Source organism: Frieseomelitta varia, unplaced genomic scaffold (assembly GCF_011392965.1).
Source record: "Frieseomelitta varia isolate USP_RPSP 00005682 unplaced genomic scaffold, Fvar_1.2 scaffold_837, whole genome shotgun sequence".
NCBI lineage: Eukaryota > Metazoa > Arthropoda > Insecta > Hymenoptera > Apidae > Frieseomelitta > Frieseomelitta varia.
The window spans coordinates 25582-37331 of NW_025110631.1; the positions used below are offsets into that span (position 1 = coordinate 25582).

Sequence of the window (11750 nt, forward strand, 5' to 3'; positions counted from 1 at the left end):
AAAAATAATATAATTTGAAATATAATAATATAAATGTAAATTTAAAAAAATAATATAATTTGAAATATAATAATATAAATGTAAATTTAAAAAAATAATATAATTTGAAATATAATAATATAAATGTAAATTTAAAAAAATAATATAATTTGAAATATAATAATATAAATGTAAATTTAAAAAAATAATATAATTTGAAATATAATAATATAAATTTTTAAGAAATAATATAATTTGGAATATAATAATATAAAAATCATATAATTTGAAATATAATAATATAAAATAATGTAAATTAAAAAAAGAAAATAATTTTAAATATAATCATATAAAATAATGTAAATTTAAAAAAAATATATAATTTGAAATATAATAATATAAAATAATGTAAATTAAAATATATATATATATAATTTGAAATATAATGATATAAAATAATATAAATTTTTAAAAAAAGTAATATAATTTTAAATGTTATAATATAACATTTTTGCAAGAAAAATGTGTCAGCTTGGCACAAGAGACTGATTAAGGTATTTTAAAAAGATTAAAAAATTACCAATTATTAAAAAAGTTAACGAATTTTCTGATGATCGAAAAATATCCATTATGATCAAATTTGTAGCTGATCAATAAATGTCAATCACTAATGTACGTTTAAGTATTACTCTGTCACGATAATACGATGTCACGTTTACTACCCTCGCTTCGGAAGAAACACCACCGCATCGGCAGGGGGAGAAATTGAATTGAAATCCGCGATCTCAGATTAGGAGCTGAGACTTTAAGCTCATCATAGTCACTACTGTGCCATCAAAAAATATCTTTTGCTAAGTGTGGGGTTCGAACCCACGCTCCCAGAGGGAACCAGAACTTAAGTCTGGCGCCTTAGACCGCTCGGCCAACCTAGCATTAATGAATTTCCCCATATTTTAATATCTCGAGAAAAATAAAATTATAAAAAGTTAATCATTATTTTTTAACGTTATATAATTTTTATATAACATCAAACAAGTCAGATAACTAACCCAGCATAATACATATTATTTTCATTTGAGTCAAGAAAGGATATTTCAAACAGCGTGAGAAAAATATTTAATATATATTAAAAGATTATGCATATATATATTGTATATTAAATATGTATATTATTATATATTAAAAGATAGTCAATTTAAGTATAATATTTTATGTATGAAAAAATATATATGTATATAATACTAAAAATATGAGTCAAAAAAGGATATTTCAAACAGCGTGAGAAAAATATTTAATGTATATTAAAAGATTATATATATATATATATATTGTATATTAAATATGTATATTATTATATATTAAAAAATAGTCAATTTAAGTATAATATTTTATATATAAAAAAATATATACGTATATAATACTAAAAATATATATACAGATTAAAATTAGAATAATTAAAACAAACGAATACATATTGTGTTTTTTGAAGAAAAAATAATCTAAATAATGAAGAGCAATTATTTTGAAACTGCTAATGTTGAATATCTAATATCAAAGGCAAATTTATCCTGATGCTAATGACACTGTAAGTGTCGAGTCACGTATTACAGGCCCTCCAAAAATAATTGTCAAAAAAGTGATTAAACAATTGTTGGAATTACATAAGACACTTCTTCCTTGCGAGCTACAAGAGTTTGGCTCTCGATAAACCGTTCCCCCCTCTTATTTAATTCTCCCACTATGTGCAAGCTAGCCACTATTACACATATTTTATTTAATTCTATTTAATTCTATAATCTTTTTTCAATTTATATACAGTATATTGTATGAAAAAAAATTTTATATATATATATATTTATTTATTTATTTATAATGGATATTATATAATATTATATTTTATATTTTTTCGTGATTTAAGACTGAAGTCTCAACAATTAATTATTACTATGTATTCTTACATTATTTTGTCACATTTCATTAAAAAAAAAGTCGATGAGAAAATTTAATTTTGTTACAAAAAGCGAGTGACTATGGGGCTCGTCTGGAAAAGAAAAAAAAAAGCAGAGTAAAGAAGATTCTTTTCCTACGACTTATAAAAAGGAGTACGAGCCGCCAGTTCAACAGACTTGACATAAAATATACGCGTTAATATATACACTTTGTGTATATATAAAGACCGGGATAAAAAGTTTAATCTAATTAACGATGTTTGTCAATATATATTTTTAACACGTTGATTGTGGAACAAAATATTTAATTACTAAATAAGATACTATATTATAATAAGATACGATAAAAGCGTATTTTATATTATGTAATCAATTATGTTATTTGACGTTCATTGTTAATGATATTCAATCTCATTTTAATTATTCTAAAATATTTACAGAAATGAAAACTTATAGAAATAGAAACGACGGTCATCAATGACTATTGTAGCAATCAAGGTGTTAATAATAATAATAATAATAATAATAATATAATAATTAAATAATAATATCCGTCAATACTTGCAAAGTAAAGAAAACTTTCCACAAAGTACAACAAAAAATAAATATATAAGAAATATACTTCAGGAACGATTAAACCTTTTAATCATTTGGTCAACTAAAAATGATATAACTAGATCGTATAATGAAATAAAATAAAATTATTTTGTATGTCGAAAGTCAGTACTCATTTCTAGTCTTACAATTATATTACAATTCATATTATATTACAACTACATATGTGCAGTATATAAGCATTCGCAATAAAGGTTTCGTAAAATTAATTGTTATTTGCTTTAATTCACGATTATCTTAAAATGTTAGGAGATCCTAATGACTGTTAGTTTCAAGTCCTGCAAGGATTAAATCTGTTACTGTCTAATATTATGTTTTATAGAAAGACACAAAGAATATGAGTCATTTCATCACCAGATACTTTTATAATTGTAGAATTAATAATCAATAGAAACAAATTAATTTTGATCTTTTCATTTATATATAGATGTTTACCACATGTACTAAAAATATGTACAATTGGAGATCATATCAAGAAATTAATGCAGAAAACAAATAATATCTTGGAACGTATGAAAGCATATTTATATTAATCTACGTTCCAGAATAATTAATTATCGCGAATTGCAATTATTAGATACAGATTGTAATTACTAACGTTTCGTAGTCAGTACTCATAAACAGAGAAATATTCCAATCTTTATGAATCTTTATGAATTTATGAAAATCTTTATCCAATCTATTATAAATATGTTAATTACATACAGAATTGCACGTTTTAAATAATTCATTGATTCATTTTATTCACGATAATAATTGCACGACAATCGTTTAAGTAAGTGATTGTTATCAATCATTGTTGTTTTGAAACGAACATAGGTATTTAACATATTAGCATAATTAATATATTTAAATAACGAACGTATTGGCTCTTTCTTTCCAATTTTTTCTTTCCTTTGCATTTTATATGAATTTATTTTAAAAGAATGATTTTCTTTTATTTAAAAAGAATTTATTTTTATTTATTTATTTTATTATTTACTTTATTTTATTTATTATTCAATGATTTTATTTAAAATTCTTTTATTTAAATGTAACTTTTGGAGTTGAAAACTCTAATATTAAAGTATAAATTAAAAACAGTCGATTTTGATTCTGATGAAATAATTATATAAAATCTTTATCAAGTGCAACTATTGTATAATACTGGAATTTATAACTCTGTGTATTTCGATTGGCTTCCTATATCAATGCGACAAGAATTATTATTTTTTTGATTCTGTATTAACTCTAAAAAAAACAGTTCCAGAGTTATTGATATATAACGCATAAATTTTACATTTTTGTGTTTACTATTCATATTGTTGTCATATAAAATTGGGACAATTATCATATAAAATTAAAGACAATGATTTCTAATAGATTGAATTTTTAGATTCAAAGATTAAAAGACTGAATAAGAACACTTAAGTTTTACAGAAGAAATTCGATTTGCATTAACACTTTTGTTCCATTATTCATTCTCGTTTGCATTTCCGTCTTTCTTTTTTTCTGAAAACTACACTTCTGAATTACGCTTCTCGAAGAAGAATAAGTTTATTGTTACGAAAGATCAACAGGTGTTCTACTTCAGCTGCGAAGAGGTTATCGATCTGAGTCATTACAACATCGATACAAACAATAGAAGTGTTTTCAATTAGTACCATTACTTGGAATTCCCAGAGTGCATTAAGTAACAGTCGATATCGGAGCGCGTAGTTCTTAATATACAAGATGTCCCGTACAACCAAATAGAAGGTGATTCTACGTGAAAAAAAATGATTCGAAAAGGAAAAATAAAATTTTTTTATTAAAGCCTACGTTCAATCGAGAAAATCGAGGTTGAAAATTTGTCAAGTACACGTGCACCAAGGCAATTTTTAACGAAACATATTCAAAGCTCATTTTCTTGATGATTTTCTTGACCTCGCCTCAAATGAAAAAATTTTATTCTACACTTTCCTATCACTTTTGCGCATAGAATATTATTTAAATTCAAGTACACTTGGTAAATTGTCAAATTCGACTTTCCCAGAAAGAAATGCTTCGATGAAAAAATTTTATTCTTCCTTTTCGACTCGTCTTTTCACCTAGAAAATTACCTCGCACTTGGTTGTACCATCAGTTACAGAACATCCTGTATATTGTTCATACAGTATCATATCATATCGCAATTGTATTGTTCACTACAATCTATTAAAGTTATAGAATGAATGTAAAACATTTGCGAATATAACTGGAGAAACCTTTAAATAACTGTCACTTTAAAACGACATCGATTCTTCGTGCAGAAAAATAATCAAAAATAATCAAATTTAAAATTACTATTGCGCAACTAACACATGTTATTCGAAGTATGAGATATTTCTATACTATATGAAACATTTTGCATAGCAACGAAATGCCAACAATCAAAATACGTATGGAATTCGAACATTTAGTACAGCCAGTCCAAATATTAACTTGTTATTTAACCAAGCATTCCAGACATTGTACATAACTCTGAAAAGTAAAATTTTCGCATTATTGTGTAACCCACGCAAACATCACAACAGATAATTTGTAATTTTAATTCAAATATAAAAGGATGTCTCAAACTTAAACGACCAAATTTCGAGAACTTAATCTACAGGCAAAAAGAAGAAAAAAAAAATATTGTATGTACATTATTATGATACTTCTTATATTATTATTATATATTTATTATATTATACGTTATATATGAAAATACATTTATTTATACATTTATTATCATATTATAAATAATTATACCTTCAGTAGTTTTTAAATGTTTTAATAATTTCTTCATCATTTTTTTAATATAGCTAGTATTTGCCTAAATGCTGGTACAAGGTGTTCTAGAAATCGTCGAACCAGCCAAGGATGATTCGAGTGGCAAAGTGTTTCTATCCGTAAAAGTAAGTCGAATAAAAAGGATATAATTTTTTTATATGACGCTTCGCTTTCAAGAAAATCAAGTTTAAAAATTTATCAGCTATATTTTGTTTATTAGTATTTAGTATTTTAGTATTACAGTATTATAGTATTATAGTAGTATAGTATTATAGTATTATAGCATTATAGTATTATAGTATTATAGTATTTTAGTATTTTAGTATTTTAGTATTTTAGTATTACAGTATTACAGTATTACAGTAGTATATTATTTTAGTATTTTAGTATTACAGTATTACAGTAGTATATTATTTTAGTATTTTAGTATTACAGTATTACAGTAGTATATTATTTTAGTATTTTAGTATTACAGTATTACAGTAGTATATTATTTTAGTATTTTAGTATTACAGTATTACAGTAGTATATTATTTTAGTATTTTAGTATTACAGTATTACAGTAGTATATTATTTTAGTATTTTAGTATTTTAGTATTTTAGTATTACAGTAGTATAGTATTTTAGTATTTTAGTATTTTAGTATTTGAGTATTTTAGTATTTTAGTATTTTAGTATTTTAGTATTTTAGTATTTTAGTACTTCAGTATTTTATTTTAATTTATTATTATTATTCTATTATTTTAATTTATTATTATTATTCTATTATTTTAATTTATTATTATTATTCTATTATTTTATTTCATTATTAGTGTGCTTAATAAATTTTCAAATTCGATTCTCTCGAAAACGAAGCCTCATATGGGAAAATTTCATTTGTCCTTTCCGATTTATTTTTACATGTAGAATCATATCCTGGCCGTTTGTACCACGATTTCGGGAACAATCTATATATACACTTACAAAATAGAATTTATGCATACACGTTAATCGAATATCAATACTGCCCGGCTTCTAATTCGAATTTTCAAGTTAAATCCAACTGTACATTTTTCTTTCATCGATCCGAGACACTCCATCAGAACTATCGAGGAGATTTCAGCTGGCTAATCGAGCATCCCGAAATTCATTCACTTAGAAATTGACGAGAGAGATTGACTGCTGCATTCGACGCGCGCTGATTCAATTTTGTTCGGTAAAGGACCGACGTGACTATTTGATCCATAGAAGTTCGTCGGAATCGGGCCATATTGAAATTATCAATAAAGTATAAATCGAGTGGGAAAAGCAAAGGGAAAGTACAGCAGTAAATATGCGTAAAATTCGGGGAAGGGAATTGAAGGGAAAAATTGTTGAAAATCTATTTGAAATTATTTTCTCGTGCACAATTTTCAAAGTCGATGTAATTGGAAAAAAATTAACACGAACCAATTATTATATTTCTACTTTCGAATTATTTTCTACGTTCTTATTTATTGTTTAGTGTTGCTTTTACGAAAACATTAACAGAGCATTATTTCCAAATGTACAATATTGATTTTAATGAAATTCATGCACTTGTATTACATATATTATATGTTGTACATGTAGTATACATTTCTCGAAAGGATATTAAGTTAAATGTATCTTATTTGCGAATCGCAGTCGTTGAAGGGACAGAAATATCGCTCAAAGTGAACTCTCGAAAACATTTTTCACGAAATACATTGAAAAGTGAAGTGAAAAAAGGAATTTAGCTATATAAGTGATGCATTCGTTTAAAAAAGGCAAAATTAGAAATTAGTATACATTTTTTAACTCTTTCAGCAAAATAATGTCGATCCACTTTTGCGAAAATTTACAAACTGAGTTACTTCAAACAATTCTATAAATTAAATTAAAATTAAATTACTTTAAACAATTTTACGAAACATGAATAATTTGAAATTGTAATTTTCAACATTATAAGAAAAACAATTCGTACTTGTAATACTTGTTTTAACGCTTATATTTACCAAAAATTACGTTTATATTTACCAAAAATAACAGGCAAATATTAGTAGCAAGTGATAGACAGAAATATCTTCACGATGACAGATAATAAACTATATATATATATATAGTAGCTAATATTTATCATTCTATATATATATATATAAAATTTATGATAAATATTTAGTAATTATTAATTATTTATTTTATAGTTATTTATTAATATATACAATTTATGATAATTTATAATTATTTATTAATAGCTATATATATAATTTATGATAATTTACAGTTACTTATTTTATAGTTATTTATTAATAGCTATATATATAATTTATGATAATTTACAGTTACTTATTTTATAGTTATTTATTAATAGCTATATATATAATTTATGATAATTTACAGTTACTTATTTTATAGTTATTAATAGCTATATATATAATTTGTGATAATTTATAGTTATTTATTAATATATATAATTTATGATAATTTACAATTATTTATTAATAGCTATATATATAATTTATGATAATTTACAGTTATTTATTATTATACATAATTTATGATAATTTACAGTTATTTATTATTATACATAATTTATGATAATTTACAGTTATTTATTAGTAGCTATATATATAATTTATGATAATTTATAGTTATTTATTAATAGCTATATATATATAATTTATGATATTTTATATATTTGTATGTATTACCTGCTTTCTGATTTCCACAAAAATTCGCAGACTAATTATTAATTTTATAAAGAAAGACTTGTAGTAGTTAAATTTAAAATAAAATATAAAATCAGATGTTGGATTTTGAAAAGTTCATAGCATGTCTTGTCCCATTGTATTACAAAATATGCATTATATAGACAAAATATACAACTCGTAGGCAATCGACATGTAAAAATAAGTCGAAGATGGAAAATAAATTTTTCTTTGTTCAAGGCCTCGTTTTCGCGAAAATCGAATTTCAAAAATTTGTCAAGTATTGAGCTGAATTAAATTGACTTCTGGATTCGACAAAAATGAATAATTGATTGACGTGGGAAAATATTCAAATGAAAAATGTAGAACACAACTTTTTTTTACAAGAGATTCTGTTTTACATGTAGAATTAACTTGGAATCGCATGATATCCTGTGCTATACTTGTACTTGCGAATGTCTTGATTAAAATTTAACTTGTACGTACTTTTTCATCTGATCATCAGAGATATAGCAGAATTAATATTATATTTATTATAGCAGAATTAATAATATTATATGTGTAATATTTTATTGATTAGCGATTTTATTATATTAGCTTTTTAAATGTACTTTATTTCTTTCTTTATTGTTAATATTGTTTCATTGTGCATCATTTAAAAACTCAGATTCCTTTTATGTATGATTTCAATTTTTGGCATATGCACACGTGTATAGACGCCATTTTTTTGTTTGTTTGTTTCTTTTTCAAATATTTCAAATGCCACAACCTCGTAAATAATTATCAGGGTTATAAAAATACACTTCGTGGAAATTTTTGATTTCAGAAATCTAAAACGAACAGGTAATTATCTACAATCTTTTACTACTCTCTATGCAATGAAGTCCTCGTTTGCATGATTTGAAATTAACATGTTTATTGACTCACCTGACTTTTATTACCTATGCTGTATGAATAATGTTTATACAGTTTCTATATTGCAAAACTTTACATATCCTGTTTCATTTAAATTATCACGTGGAATAAATTGAATGTTTTAAATATCTTAATTCTTTTAAATATCGTAAAAAGTCAGTTCCATAATATACGTGCAGCATATTAAATACAATAATACTATTGGGACATATTTCTGCGGTTTTTATTATATTTGATTTTAATGTAACATATTCAATTCAAACGTATTCGAAGAAAAACTTTTTTAATTTTTTATAGTATACGATAATATTGCATGTTGCTATATTTATCATGAAATAGTTCAATTGAGGTATTGAACTACATATTAAACGATATAATTGTTTTGAATAAATATTAAATATAATATTTAAATATTTAATAATGTAGAAAATATATTAAATATAATATTTAAACATTTAATAATGTAGAAAATATATTAAATATAATATTTAAACATTTAATAATGTAGAAAATATATTAAATATAATATTTAAACATTTAATAATGTAGAAAATATATTAAATATAATATTTAAACATTTAATAATGTAGAAAATATATTAAATATAATATTTAAACATTTAATAATGTAGAAAATATATTAAATATAATATTTAAACATTTAATAATGTAAAAATATTTAGCAAAGTAAAAAAAAGCATTAATGCAATAAATTAAATACAAAAACAAGTAGATCAATTAATTATTTGTATATTGTTATTTCAATTGTTTCAGTCCTTTAGTTGACACTTGTAATAATAAATAACTTGCAATGGTTCCTAAAATAAATTATTTGTTCACCGTATTGCTTAATGGGGTTACATTGTCCTCCACTAAAAAAAAATTCTTTTATTCTCTGGTATTTATATTGTTTGCCATGCAAATTAATTAATTTTCTTCTGTTCAACATATTTCAAGGATCGAACATTTAAAGTTCTATCAAATCCATAATCAAACTTTCATTCTTTACTATCCATTCATAAAGACAATTCAATATCAAAAGTTTCTTTCTTCTAAATAGTTAGGTTTTTATAGAAAGTGTATCTGTCTTAACTAAAGAACATTTAAACATCTCAAAAAAATATGAGTGATACCAAAAAATGTGTCAAATAAAAATTATATTTAGTGACGTCATTTGATCTTGAGATGGCCTCGAAATGTCCTGCGAAAGTCAGTTCGGCTCAGAAACTTTGAGTGGTGCTCTGATTTTATATTTTTGAAGAGAAAGGACTGAATGACTTGTCGGCTTATTAAAAATCGGAGGATTCATCTAAAAATTTCAATTGGCACATTACAAGACGCTAGTTCTGTATAGATCTCAAGATCAAACGAATGACATCGTAATATATACCCTAACTTTTACTCGACATGTTTTTTCGTGTCATTCAGAATTATTTCAAGATTTCTCTCAGTTAAAACAGACACGGAGAGATAGAAACTATTTTAATACTACAAAAACTAATTTGTAAAGTAAAAAAGACAAATGTTTCCGTTCGTTCGTAGATTATTTTTAAGGTACATATTTACGAGAGACATCGGCAAACAGAAACGTCTGACAAACGTTAAATAAATAAATTTATCAAACGAAGTTGTTTCAGTTATGTTGCGGTGGAGCAACTCTCGGCAACAACACAAATAGAATCGCCGGATGTTTTTCATCTCGTGCAACGAGGTTCTCCCGACGAATTTCGATCAACCACGACGGCAAGCAAACGTCTTGCAGCTAATCGCAACGCCTCGCGAGAAAGAAACGAATTTTCATTTAATAACGATGTTTCGTGAGGGTGGCAAGCACATGGCGGTGGGTGCTTTTTTCCGGGACGATTCGCGGCTAATTCAGAGGAAGCATGGTTCACCGCAGAAGCGTAACTCGCTCTAACCAGCCTTCACTCAAGGGAATTTTTGATTAAAGTTTAATTTACAGGAACGGCTTCGTCGTACTGGCGTGCTTTAAAATGAAATTTTTCATTCTTCACCCCTGTCTCCTCGCCCCTGGTCCTCATCTGATCTTCCCTCCTCTCTCTCTCGCGCGCGCGCGCACCCACTTTTCATCTCCGTCACCGGACCACGCGATGTCACGGATGCTTCCGCAATTCCTCGTAATCTTTGTCGCTTCTTTCACGTGAACAGCGAGATCTTATCAATATTGCAGATCAACAACTCGTACTCTGGGCTTGGAAGGAAAAATTCAGCGAATTCTTTCTAAAAAAGGAAGAAGGAAAGACATAGGTAGATATTTGGTAATGAAATAAGAAAAATTTCATACAGGATGTCCAGTTTTAAACTATCGATATACGAAAGAAAATTCTTCTTTTTCCTTCCAACGCTGTTTTCATTTATTATCAATGCACCGCGGATTTTTGTGCAAATTTCATGCAGGATGTCTAATTTTAAACTACCGATATACGAAAGAAAATAGTTCTTTTTCCTTCCAACGCTGTTTTCATTTATTATCAATGCACCACGGATTTTTGTGCAAATTTCATGCAGGATGTCTAATTTTAAGCTATCGATATACGAAAGAAAATTGTTCTTTTTCCTTCCAACGCTGTTTTCATTTATTATCAATGCACCGCGGATTTTTGTGCAAATTTCATGCAGGATGTCTAATTTTAAACTATAAATATACAAAAGAAAATAGTTCAGATAACAAATGAATGGATTTCAAGGGCGTAACAACCTGGTGTAAGTAGATTTTTAGTTTATGGCAAAGGTCGTACGAAGATCACCTTCATTTCTTTCGAATGGAAAGATAGATTTACATTCTACAGTTTTTAAATCCTGTTTCGTATTTT

At 25.4% G+C, this 11750-nt stretch overlaps 1 non-coding gene across 1 annotated transcript; it reads right to left on the bottom strand.

Annotated features, from left to right (window-relative positions):
- Positions 1 to 828: 828 nt before the first annotated feature.
- Positions 829 to 911, bottom strand: Trnal-uaa. Its single transcript has one exon. It is a non-coding gene; the product is annotated as a tRNA-Leu (tRNA).
- Between the last annotated feature and the right edge of the window lie 10839 nt (positions 912 to 11750).